The following is a 12,088-nucleotide window of genomic DNA, read 5'->3' as shown; positions in this document are numbered from 1 at the left end:
TAGGTGCATTTTGATAGGAGATTGCTGGAAATTTCTAGTGAGGTTTTAACTATGAGGGAGGGATATAGAAAAAATAGGGTGTCATGTCTGAAAAAAATGTAATCAAAAACTGGAAAAAATAGTTTGATGTGTGCTGCAATGTAGAAAATCAAACTTGGATAACAATTTGGTCATGCTCCACTCCATCCATAAATTCAGAGACAAAAAAGTGCCTACAAGTAGCTCAAGTGCTTATTTAGAGAGTCTATTAGTAGTGTTGTTTAGCTCTCAAAGGATGTCTGTGAAGGATAGTAATTTGAAGGTGAAAAGAGCATATGTGATATAATGTAGAATTGGCTATAAATATATACTCTCTATGTAAATATTGTTATTTTCATAATAACCTGTGAGCTTTGAGTCTCTTAGAATATGTAGCCATTTGACATTTTTAAGAGTGGCCATTGGCAGGAGTGTATGAAGGGCTATGAATTCAACTCAATTTTTTGTGCCCTCCTAGAGCATATCTTACCGAAACATAGGAAGAATAAGTGATAAAAAGGACCACTATAGCTCCACACCTAGGAGGATTCACCTAGCTCACACCATCAAAGGATCCTCATGGTATGTCTGGAGTGAGTGGAAGAATGATTGGAACTAAACGTTTTTGGGATTTTAGATTAATTTTGTACTCTTGAAATAATTTGAAAGTTGGATTTGTAATTACCTCCGCAAGAATATCCCATGAGATAAATATGTTTTTATTTATGGCCCACCAAAGGCAGTGTATAATACTCCAGGGAAATCCTTTGAGAAGTTTAGCATCTTTATCATTTATCGAGGCATTGAGATTGCACTCCAAATCTATTTCGGGCTAGGTACCTTTGATGTCCATCTCATGAAGGATGTGACATATACTGTATAGGAAAAAGAGTGAAAAATATGAGAGGCGTTATCCTTTCCATCCTCTTTTGCTAAGATTTTCTCATGTGAGAAGTTTTTTCAAAGAGCTAGCAAGAGGGTAAGTTTCTTTTTAGAAAAGAGTGTAACTTCTATAGAGAATCCCACCACAATATTTTTGTGTCTGAGAATTGTTGTTCAATGTGAGTTTCATATCCCAATTTGGTTGTGTAGGTCCCCATTGTGAGGATCTTTGACTACACAAGGTCATCATCTATGTCCCCCCACATTGGGATAAAATTCAAGGGTAAGAGTCGAATGCATATTTTCCATTATTCGACCTCTTGTCCTAAAAGAATTACATCAACTAATTTTTTTCATCCTACCTCTCCCCATTCTTTTGGATATTTTTCTTTAGAATCCACAAGTGTGTAGACACGTGAGAGGTGCAGGTGATCAATGAGGTTATTTGACATAGCGTATTGCTCCCTTACTCCAAACCAAAAATCTTGACCCAATTTAATCTATTAGTCATTGTTGATGTGCCTAGCTATCGAAGAGCCTATAAGTGGAAAGGCTAGAACAAGAGCTTTCCAAGCATTAGATCCATTTGTGAAGTTTCTAAAGAGATGTAACCAATCTGAGAAAGACATATTTGTAAGATATTTGGCTTTGATAATTTTTGGCCTAAGAGAGGAATTATGTTCTAATCTATAGAGGGTTTTGGCGTCTAGTGCTTTACGAAAGGTATATATGATTTTGAAGCCCCAAACCACTGATAATTTTGGTATAACATGTCCTTCCCATTTGACAAGGGGAACACCTCCAACATGTTTATTCCCTCACTAGATAAAGTGGAAACATGCATTCCTAATTTTTGTGAGGACGCTCTTTGGAATATATGATATTGACCACCAATAGACCATGATACTCTCCATGACTTCTCTAATAAGAACAAATCTATATCCTCTGAGTAGAACTTCGTTCGCCTAAAATTTATGTGAGAGTCAAATTTTTGAAATAATCAAAGGGAGTGTGCAAAGCGACATCCCAAGGGATTGAGAAAGAAAGCAAGGTATTTAACTCCTTCATCGAAAGAGGAGAAAGGGAAGGGAAAAAGTTGAATAACATTTTGTGATATGAAAAATAGGAGGAGGTGAGGAGTGTGGCGTGATTTGTTAGGGTTAATGTGAATACCAAAGGCTTGGTAGAAAGGGAGAGGGAGTATTTAAGGGTGAGAAAGGACTAAAGGGTTCCTTCAAAGAAAATGAGGATGTTGTCGACAAAAGAAAGATGGATGAGTAATGAGTTGGTGAGGAGCCACTTTAATGCCTTTGAAATGATTTTCTAATCTAACCTATAATGGTGCTAAGTGCCTCGGCTACCAAAAGAAAAAGAAGGGAAAAGGAGACAATTCTATCAGAAAACACACATTGCACTAAAGAAAAAAAAGAAAGAGAATCATTTATCAAAACAACAAATGAAGCACACTCGAGTTAATAGTTTGGAGGCCCATACCTAACTTGCGAAGAACCAATGTGATAAAAGTCCAATTAACTATGTCGAAGATCTTAAAAAGGTCAAGCTTGAGGGCAAGGGCAAAGAGCTTCTTAGTTTTGATGAGTGTAGGGCCTCTTGTGCAATAGAGATCGCATGATGAATTTGCCTTCCGTTCATAAACCCAAATTGTTCGTCAAAAATGATTTCACTTATAATGATTATTATTTATATTAAAATATGTATTAATTTTATCTTGAAGGTTAAACGTATATTTTTAGTTGAATAGTAAGCATGGAATATTTTAAATACAAATAAAATAAAAGAGTTAAATGAAAAACTCTTCACATTGAACTATAACTCACCTTTTACATTTGATCGTGATGGTAATGGTGATTTTGATGCGCATGGTGATTTCGTGATTTTGCTTGCAATGGATGGTAATTGCGAAGATTACGAATATTCGTTATTCATGAATTGAATCTGTGGAGGGACGTGGCAGTAGTCTATAAAACAAGCTGGTTGGCATGCAGTGGATACCTTCTCCGCCTTTCGTTTTTTTAGATTATCGTGCAGTGAATCGAATTCTACATTTCCAGGAAGGAGGGGATGGCCTCAGTAGTGCCACCGGGTATGATGGACTTGAAACTTATCTACGAATGAAGGATGGATGGTGACTTCTCTCCAGTCTTCAGTTGATGCTCTGCAAAATTTCCAGGAAGGAGGCGATGGCGGTAGTACGATAGATCTAAGAAAAGTCAAAAGAGGGACAGTTTGAAAAAGGTGTGGAATGTAGCTTTGCGAGGAGGACACGCAATCGTATTGTAGACAAGTCCAAAAGAAATTCCAACCGTTCATTCCAGCAACGAAGTCTGTGGGAGGTCTATGTCAAAGCCTTAAAATCTTGAACCTCGATTATAAAACAAAAAGTGACGTTTGCAAAAGTTGCAGCCAATGAAGCTCTGAAATGATCAGAATTATTATAAATTTTACTTTTTCCTAGGTTTCTTTTCGTTTCATCCGATAATATTATTTTTATATTTAATATCTTAAAAATGGAGTTTAAGGAAAAACAATAGCAATTATATTTCAATTTACTTTTTGTCTTTGTTAGGTTAGAAATTTATGAGATCTTATCTTTTAATGAATTTATGTGATCTATATCAAAATTTTGAAGATTTTTTGGCGAAAATCACATAGAGATACTTTTTCCACGCGTTTCGAATGATGAACCACACTGGTTGGTTCGAAACACGTCGACAAAAGTATCTCTATGTGATTTTCGCCGAAGAATCTTCAAAAATCTTATTTTTTGTGGGAACTTTATAATTTTGACTATTAAATTTTATTGAAGTGTGTATATATATTAGATTTGAATTTAGATACCAAATTAATTAATGTATGAGATATTGTGGGATTTTGATAATTTTACTACTAAAATTTATCGAAGTGTATATATTTTATTCTTTTTTGGATTGATCTCTTACCAAACAGTGCACATGTTCTTAACCATTATGTACATGTTTTCTATAAGTTAAATTTTTTATTAATTATGAAGAGAAAATGTTACAAAATTTCCAATATTATTAACGTTATTCTTTTTTGGATTGATCTCTTACCAAACAGTGCACATGTTCTTAACCATTATGCACATGTTTTCTATAAGTTAAATTTTTTATTAATTATGAAGAGAAAATGTTACAAAATTTCCAATATTATTAACGTGCCAATTGAGAATCTAGATTTGCAACATTGGAATAGGTCATTTTTCAAAAGAGTTTGTGCTATATTTATAATAACAAGAAAATTAAGAAAGTTTTATGTTAAAAAATAACATCTCATATTCCATATGTTAAGTGTGAAGCCAAATTCATGCAGGATTCTAGATCCTTCTACACTGCCATTAGTTTCTAGATCTCCATCTAAATCACATGCAGGTTTCTAGATCCTTCTACGTTGCCATTAGTTTCTAGATCTCCATCTAAATCACATGAAGGATTCTAGATCCTTCTTCAGCCTCTATAAATTTGTAATTTCTCTGCCCAAGGAAAGCAAGCCTGTTATGTAATGCAAAGTGATTTCTGTTCTCTAGTGATTGTTTTATCTATTCCATTGTTTCTGATTGAGTAATCTTCTTGTTTCTCCATTTGTCTGTCTTCGAAATTATTCTTTGCTATTGACGTCTAAGTCTCTGAGTATAAGTTTGTTGTGTGTGATGTATTCTCTGAACTAACAACTGGTACCAGAGCTTGGTTCGAATATCCACTATGCAACCCGCTTAGTGCCATCACCTTACTTTGGCAACGTTCATTAAAACGTTGGTTGTTACCTCTAGAGCTGTTGAAGGATCTATCTAGGAAATCGAAAATCGTTGCAAAGAAGAGAGTCCAGGAAAAGGATGGTGAACATGCCATGAAGCCTAAAACCTAGAATGCGTAAGTGCTTTACGTGGAGTATTAATTCCGGAAAGCAAGCAGTTTTATATCAAATGTTGAGATTTGTTTCCAAAATATGTCTTTTTAAGATTTTTAATAAAATTGATTGATAAAAAAAAATGTCATATAAATGAGTATATGAAGTGAGTTATGGTTTTATGGATATGTACTATTGATAAACTATAGTATTGACCCATAATATGGTAAAAAAACCTATTTACAAATTAAAAATCTCCACAATAAACTTGGTACAAATTTCCATGGTTAAAAATCTTGTTTCATGTTTTTTAAATGTATATTTGTTTAACTTATATATTAATTTGTTTTATAATAATTGACAATATAACAACTGAAAATGAAATTATAATTTAATTAACTTTTATGTTTTTCTTTAATTTAACTAAACATATTATAAAGTAAATATTTTGATATTTACTGATCATTTAATTTATTTGATTACACAAATAAATATAATTTATATTTATAATATTTATAAATATTAAATTTTAAATTTCTATATTAATCAACACAATCTTCTTTAAATAAAATATTTATTATTATTTATTTACTGTTATTAACATTTTTCATTAAGAATCTTGCTAGAGTAATTTAGACAGGCTCAAGATTAAACATTCCAATTACCACTATAACCCATCTCCTTAAAATATTAGTATATGAACTTTAAAAACATTAGTAATTACCCGCGAAGATCTTTCTAACCAGTTTTATAATTAACATGATGCTTATTGCGGAGATTTAACATGGATATATAAATATAAACATAACTATATCATTGTATGCTCAACATTATACCAGTGTATCAAAGTATATGCATGAGACATAGAGATAAAGAAATTGTTCAAAAAGTAATAATACCTTTTAAGTTTCTGCATATCATTCAAAATTCATAAAGTCATTGGTTTAATATTTTAAAATTAATTTTAAGATTTATGCATTAATGAATTGCAATTAATGTGAGTCGAAATTTTCCATTTGATCGCTGATTACCATCCAAATGTAAATTTTCTGGTTGCAGTAAAAAATAACTTTCTTCCGTAGTTGTAATGTCGCGACAGGAGAATTCAAACGGGATGTTACTCAATCAGACCACGGGCTTCTCGAAGAGAACCAATCAGAGAATACATTCGTTATTTAGTTTTTATTAATATGATATTCGTCTTTGACAAAGTCTATATATCGGATTACATTGGAGCCCAAAGGCTATATATGTATCCAACCTAAAAGGAATAACTAGGTCTGGCAGTGAAAATCGAGATGGGAAGCCAGGTGCTGGCAGTTTTGATGATTTTCTCCACTTTATTCTGTGATACTGGGAACTTGTGCCGAGCAGTCCACAACGATAGCGTGGTGAATATAGGCGTGCTCCTGAACTACAGCTCTTGGGTCGGAAAAGTAGCCAAAACCGCCCTTGAAATAGCACAGGACGACGTTAATAACGACACCCAGCTACTCAACGGCTCTCGCCTGGTTCTTATGTTCCGTGACGGCAAGCCATAAATCCCATGCTATATGGATTTTAATGCTTTATAGTAGGTCTTTTTATGTATGACCATAGCCATTTCATGTCATGGTTACGGCATCTGCAAATCACTGGTTTCGTGCGATAGGTTGGTACGGTATATTGGTGTATTTTCCCGTGTACAGTGGGCGACGGCGACCCTTGTCAGATTGCAGCTTCAGGTTCCGAGGCTTATGCAGGTTTCGTGCCATATCTCATGCCACTCAATAAATGCAGTAGTGATATGACCATAATGTGATATAAAATCACATAGTTTATATTTTCTTAAATGCAGTGATATGACCATAATATGATATAAAATCGTATAGTTTATATTTTTTTAAAGTCAATTTTTGATAGGAATTTTTAAAAATCACTAGTGGTTTAATTTAAAACATAAAATATTTCGGAATTTTTTCAAACTACTAAATCGACATATACATTTAAAAATATAAAAAATCATAATCTCATCTCCATTTCCTCATATCTGAATAAATGTAATGATATAACCATAATATGATATAAAATTACATAGTTTATATTAATTTATTTTTTAAAGTCCATTTTTGTTAAAAATTTTCAAAAATCACAACTTGTTTAATCAGCAAAAATAGAATGTCTCCGAAATTTTTCAAGCTACTAAATCGATATAAACATTTAAAAATATAAAAAATCATAATTTTACTAAAAGCTATTTCATGTATTACTTAAACTACATCGTATAAAATTACCACAAAATTACTGTTCTATAATTTTTTCCACTCATTTTAATTAAATATATGGTCCGTCAAAGCTCCGGTTTTTGTTTCGGGTGGCGTCTTTATATCAATAGTTCTCGCATCTAGGCTTGATATTGGTATTGATATCGTTGTTTATATTTTCATGTCTTTGTTAATGGCGTGAAACGAGAAGCATAAAAAAGGTGTTTTTAAAGAATTTTAAATAATTTGAAATAAAATATTTTTTTATATTAATTATTGAAATAAATAAATTTAGAGATTTTAAATTACAATCAATAAAATAATTTATATTAATATTAAATTATATTAATTATATAATTTATAAAATTTGAAATTAGGTTGAGAATTTAAAATATAAATAGAAATGAAATATTATTATATTAGTATTATTTATATAATTTATAAAATTAAAATTAAATATTTAAAATATAAATATAAATTATGTAAATTTAACATTATTTTGAGTATTATAAATTTTAATAAAAAATAAATATTTATTTATGTATTCAAGTTTTTTTTGATCCATAATAAATTAAGCAAAGTCTTTTGGTAGAAATCACATAAAAAGATTTTTTGGCGGACGCTTTACCAACAAATGGGGTTCCTAATTAATATAATAAAAATAAAAATTTAATATATATTTGAAATAATATTTTTTATTATAGTAATAAATAAATAAATTTTATAATTTTAAATATAATATTTAACTTCTTAAATATAACCATTAGAAATATATATATAAATTGACATGAACATTTTAATTAACCTAATTAAAAAAATAAAATTTAAAATATTTTTTTATTATGGAAATTTATTTTATTATAATAAATAAATTTTAAAATTTTAAATATAATATTTAAGTTTTCAAATATTTTGATGAAAAACTCATTCAATATAATCTATACTAATTTTAATTATACATATATACGTTCCATCACATAAGAACTTGAATTTCAAATTACATGAACTCTTTTTATATATATATCAAAAAAAGCACATAGAGTGGGGATTAGAGCTCAACATATTTATGTAAGGGCTATAATCCCCACTCCGTGTGTTTTTTTTAAATAAATACCCAAAAATATAATTTTATATATACACACAAAATAAAAATAGAGTTCATGTATTTTGAAGTGTATGAAAGTATGTATATATGTATAATTAAAATTAATATAGGTTATATTCAATAAGTTTTATGTGAAGTGATAAATGGGCTGAGATAAACTATAAATGAGAAATCATAATTGTAATTAAAATGCGGTAGAGATATTTTATTCCTTTGGACTAGTATTGGTAGATCCATAGTTAAATGGATCCAGGTTGGTTTTGGGAAACACACTAAAAAAATTGTTTTAATTATAATATTTTTTATTTTCACTTGTTTTATATAATTTGTAAGTAGTTGACATTGAAATATTTTATTTATGATTCACATTCTCCACATTAAAATGTTAATACAAAGAGAAAACATTTATCTTTATAAAATGCTATACATTTTTCTATAACCCCAAGTTATTATAAATCCAAGGCAATAATATTAAACCCAAGGGATTAATATTATAAACCCAAAGGATATAAACTGAAATATAAATATTATAAACCCTAAAATAAATATGGTTGACCATGGTTCATTTTCATATTCAGAAAATATTTGTCACAATGTGGCATTCAACCATGGTTGACCATTCTTGAGCATGATTGATTTTCAAATCAAGCCAATCTTTGTGACAATGTGACATTGGGCCATGGTTAATTTTCATATTGAGAAAATCTTAGTCACAATGTGACATTGTGTTGAAAAAGGTGTAACTAGCTTCAGTCTTCATAATGAAATGATCTTTGTAAATGATGAAATAAAAGAAATAAAATTATTTTTGTATGCCTTGTTGCGTGGGTTTCATGAGCAATAGGTTTATTTGTTAGTGGCTCACATTGAGAGCCTTAGGATTTATTATTAAGTAAAAGAGTCAATGTCATGTATGAAGAAGCTCTTCTTGAGCTTATGTTTAATGTATGCAAGTCTATAGAAATGTCAAGAAGCCCTCCAAATGATAAGCACAATTTTCTTCATCATGTCGGCCTGCAAAATGAATAAAAAACAATCATGTCGGCTCAAATAAAGAGACACAATGGTTCCCTCTCTCATGTCGACATATATACAAGGAAAACCACAATATATAGGCGTGAAAAGGATCTACATTATAAGAAGGATAGGAACTCAGATCCTTTGAAATCTTGGACAAGTACAGTGGTTCAGAAATATTCGATGAGTACAGTAGTTTAGTGTTGTGGATGAATAAGGATCTTTGTGTTTTTCGGTGATGTCTCGGCCTCCTCATAGTATTAATGAAGTAATGTCTTGACATACTAAGATGTAGTCCCATTGTCCACATATGTGTAATGAAGATCTCTCAATAATATACTCTTTGCATACCTTTGTCTCAACATACAGTCTCGACATTCTTGTAAAGAGGAGGATCTTAAACTATCACTCTCTGTCTCAGCATACATTTAAGATGCAACTATAATTTGAGCATAGAAGTAATCATAGTTAATACATAGTCATAAGCATGATGAAGATCTTGGTATATATATACATATCTTAGTATAAAGATCTTGGTGTTATGGTGAAAGTCTCAATGGAGGAGCAGCAATGATCTTAGTGGAAGAGTAGCAATGATATTAATAAAGGTGTTGCAATGGTGCAACTATAATGATATATGCGGTGCAATAATGATGACCTCAGTGAAGCAATAGTGATGATGATGATCTCAGCAGCGACAAAGAAGAGGATTGGTGTCTTGGTCTTGGAGTGGCCTAATAGGTCAAGGGTAATGGTCTTGGTATTCGTCAATTGGAATCTCTATAAGAAAAATTTTGTGTACTGGGTTTTCCTCTTAAAGAGTGAGAGGTTTTGGCCCTGGCAGAAAGCCAACATCTTGTGTCCTTGTCTCTTTTGTTTTGGTAACTATTTGATGAACTAAGAATGCACTCTAATAATAAAAGCGAAGATAGTGCTAATAAGAAATAGTTAAAAATACCTCACAAATAGTTATCCTGGTGAGAAGAATCTTATTAACATAATTTGCACTAGATTCTTCAACATGGTATCAAATCTAAGGTGTTGAAGTCAAAGGAAGGGAGGCAAAAAGAGATATTCAAGGATCATTTTTCAAGAAGGGCATCAAAGAAAGTTGAAGGGTTTTGTGTTTCAAAACCTACTTCAGGGATTGAAGGATCAGTCTACAACAGCAATATACAATGGTAAGGGCTTTTGTCTATATAATTAAGGAGAAAGTCTACAACAACAAGACAATTTAGTCCTACAGTAAGGTTGATTTGGATCCTTATCTAAAGTTCTAGGATCAAGTAATCTCAGTCAAAAGATGAAGCATTCAGAACTCGAGTACATATCAACAATTTTGGTGTCTCCCACAGTTTCAGTCTATGTCATACAGTGATCTCAATAATAACATGATGGCATCATAATAGTGACAATCACTACCTCAGATTGAATCATTTGCTATAAAGAATACAGTCTTGACAACTCATATTCATGATACTTGATGGCATATTGAAGTAGAAAATCTGCAACATAGCGCTCAGAAATAGGTCCAGGTACTATAAGGTGATCATAGAAAGTAACCTTGATATTCTATGATTCTACATGATGATGAATACTACAAGGTTCACATGTGTGACAACAAGAATTCCTAGATGTCTTTCCGAAAAAAAATTATTAGGCTTCCCACAAAAAGAGAAATTGATTTCAATATAGAGCTAGTTCCAGGAGCTACCCCAGTGTCAAAATCCCCTTACCGAATGAGTATGCCTGAATTAACAAAGCTTAAGATGCAGTTACAAGAGTTGCTAGACAAAGGGTACATTCGCCCAAGTGTATCACCTTGGGGAGCCCCAATGTTGTTTGTGAGAAAGAAAGATGGGACCTTGCACCTATATCTCGATTATAGGAAACTAAATAAATTAACTATTAAAAACAAGTACCTGTTTCCAAGAATCGATGATTTATTTGATTAAGTCAAGGGAGCAACTCAGTTTTCTAAAATTGATCTATTGTCAAGGTATCATCAAATCAAAATAAAAGTGCGAGTAATCTGCAAGACAACATTTTGAACCCATTATGGTCATTATGAATTTTTCGTCTTACCGTTCGGGCTTACTAATTCCCCTGTAACTTTCATGAGTTAAATGAATAGTATTTTCACCCTTACCTAGATAAATTTGTTTTGATTTTTATTGACGACATTATTATATACTCAAGGAACTTAGAAGAGCATAAGGAGCACCTTCAGATAATGTTGAAAACCTTAAGAGAAAATTAGCATTATGCTAAGTACAACAAATACGACTTTTGTGAGGATCAAATTCAAAATTTTGGGACAGAACAAGTGAGTGAACACAAGCTATTAAGTGATAGATAAAAACAAATAAACATAAGTACCTTATCATTGTAGGATCGCAGCTATGATTTCGAGGAGGGAGGCTCTAAAATGAAGCGAATAAAAAATTTTGGAAGGTGATTGTAGCTGCTACAATAGGACTTTAAAATAGGCTTGCCCAAATCCAAAAAGAAAAATTATTCTATCATGGTAGTGGTGGATAAGTTGAGAGAAAAAACTCATTTTATCCCTATCACATATACTTACAAAATTGTTGAAATTGTAGATATATTTATGAGGGAGATATTTCGGTTGTATGGCATGCCGAAAGTAGTTATTTCCGAACAGGATGTAAATTTTACTTCCGCATTTTGGAAAGCCCTTTTTACTGGGTTAGGCACTCATATTCAATTCAGTACAACATACCATCCACAAATAGAGTGGTAGACAGAACGAGTTAATCAAGTCCTAGAAGATATGCTACAAATGTATGTGATGTAATAACCAACCGAATGGGAGAAATACCTTCAATTTGATGAATTTTCATAGAACAACAATTATCATGAATCTTTGAAAATGAGCCATTATGAAGTGTTGTAGGGAAAAAGGTGCAGAACACCT

The sequence above is a fragment of the Pinus tabuliformis genome, chromosome X (genome assembly GCF_031772625.1).
Source record: "Pinus tabuliformis cultivar Carrire ecotype Pingquan chromosome X, CPIR1, whole genome shotgun sequence".
Taxonomy (NCBI): Eukaryota; Viridiplantae; Streptophyta; class Pinopsida; order Pinales; family Pinaceae; genus Pinus; species Pinus tabuliformis.
The sequence above is the reverse complement of the archived record's forward strand: the minus strand, read 5'-3'. Positions refer to the sequence as shown.